General features: G+C 35.5%; 1 protein-coding gene across 1 annotated transcript in view; it reads left to right on the top strand.

Annotated features, from left to right (window-relative positions):
* LOC106880152 (glutamate--cysteine ligase catalytic subunit) overlaps nt 1–2,378 on the top strand; it is a 75,803-nt gene that overhangs the window by 1,479 nt on the left and 71,946 nt on the right. The gene's annotated exons all lie outside the window — the stretch shown is intronic.

Here is a 2,378-nt window from a genome sequence, read left to right as displayed (position 1 = left end):
ATATATATATATATATATATATATGTATATATATATATATGATTATATAATGTTTGGTTGCAATATTCGTGTAATGAACTTCTTATTAAATCTAGATTTTATTTTTGATCTGTTTTAAACAACAGCTGTAGTCACACTTTTATATTATTGTTTACTATTACGATAAAGAAGTTTTGTCAGACAATCTCCTAACGGAATGTAATGTATATTTTAAAAACAATGTCACAAATTTATGTATATGAGATTTGATGTTCGTGTTTGGTGTAATCCCATTACTTTTTTTTCTACATCGGCCCGCTGTTTTTCCATTGTGGACTGATGAGTTTGCTCCACAGATCTTGTGAAGTTCGTTACATAAGCACCACCAAGCATGGCGAGGCCATCGGGTCAACATGGAAGACAGTTAATCAAGTTTCCAAGTAGCTAAATTAGAAGGGTTTGTCACAACCCATGATAGAATGGGAAAGCCGAGCCAGTAAGGAATTATATCCGGGCGCTCGACTTGCTGCAAGTAGCATCCAAATTTCCCTGAAATCACATTTGTCATCGAAAGCGTAGTTTTGGATATACCGAAAGACGGGGTGGTTACGGTCAGAACTCTCATGAACGTAGATTTGCTTGATCAAGATTGAACCTGGGCGAATTAATATAAGAAATCTGAATACACATCCTAGTCTCTTATTCCCTTTGACGAAAATATCACCTGGAATTGAGTTGAAAAGCCATCGATCTATGTTTTTCGAAGTGGAAATAAACAAGAAATATGAATGTAAAAACGGGTCCAATAATAATAATAATAATGTGACTAAATACATAAACACCATTTAAGAACTTGCAACTTAACACCCCGATGCAATCTAGGCAGTGTCGCTTGTCCTGCTAGGAATAGCAATCAAACCTTTAAATCTCAGTCTGCTGTCATAAAGAAACGTGGAATGAGGTCTTGGGCTGTGCTAGAAACAACAGCCAGATCTCTCTTAAATCACACATTTTCCTCTGAAATTATTAACAATCTTTCCTTTTCAACCGAAAATGTTTCTCTCACGGGTTTTAAGTGAAAAAAAAATAATAAATGGCCAAAATCGGTCCGGACTGGTATGGTGAGGGAGGGGGTGGCGGGAGTGAAAAACAAATTCATAAATTTTCGAGATTTTTTTTCTGTTTTTCGTGAAAAGATGCCTCCCATCATTCCGAAGACTGTGCTGAAAAACAAAAAGTTGGAAAAAATCCACGTCAAAACGGAGAAATTCCGACTTATGTGGGCCGTCTGATCCGAAACTCCGTTTTCCAGAAACACCTCCCCACTTCCAAAAAATTTTGTCAACAAATTTCTTTGTAATCGTAATCTACACCATTTGAAATGAATTTGTGTAAAATTTAATTTAAAAATTCCCGTTTTCCTGAAAGTTATGAGGAGGAAAATATCGGGTCGTGTGAATTTTCCGAAAATCCTCCCCTCAACTCGTCAGAATTTTTTTTTCTAGCAAATCTTTACATAAACTCAATCTACAAAATCTAAGCGATACCCATTTTAGTTATGCCCGTTTTTAAACATCAAATGGCTACGGGGGTCCTGTAGAGTAAAATAGGAATTAAAGGGATCCACTGGTAAAACATGGTCGAGAACCACTGTTCTGTGCAGACACCTCATAATATTCAGTATAAACACAAACACGCACAGTGCTATTCTAGTCTCTCGTATCGATGTTATAAACAAACACGTACAAAGTAGTCAGTACATTAACCTTTCAAATACTGTAACACAATTCATACAACAGCACTAACATTATATATCTGATAGATTCATGCCCAATACTATAAAAGCTTTCGAAGTAAAACCAGATCAGGGCTAAACCAATGTAATAATCACACACACACACACACACACACAGTTGCAAAGCAGAACTTAACTTCTCCGAAATACGTTTTGATACCACATCCCATTATCAAATAAAAAATCACTAAATTATAACTGATGGCTGCTTTTTATACATTCACACTAAATTTAATCATCATCATAATCATTCACCATTTTTACATTCAGTTTTTCCATGTTTGTATGTGTTGGATGGGTCTTCTGTAGGACAGTTGTCATCTCTGTTATGAGGTTTAGCGTTCTGAGACCAGTTTTCAACTCCTCTTCTCAGGCCTTTGTGGTCTTCCTTTTCCGCAGGCCTTCCAATTGGATCTTGCTTGACATTTCTGTACCCAAGTGTCATCCTTCATGTACATCAGATGTTTGGACCAGCATAGGTTCCTCTCTTGTACCCTACCTCTGATTCCTCTTGTACCCAGTTTATATATTACATATGTATATATATATATATATATATATATATATATACACACATATACATATGTAAATATATATATATATA

Source organism: Octopus bimaculoides, chromosome 4 (assembly GCF_001194135.2).
Source record: "Octopus bimaculoides isolate UCB-OBI-ISO-001 chromosome 4, ASM119413v2, whole genome shotgun sequence".
Taxonomy (NCBI): Eukaryota; Metazoa; Mollusca; class Cephalopoda; order Octopoda; family Octopodidae; genus Octopus; species Octopus bimaculoides.
Note: the sequence above shows the minus strand (reverse complement) of the source record. Positions and strands in the feature narration are given on the sequence as shown.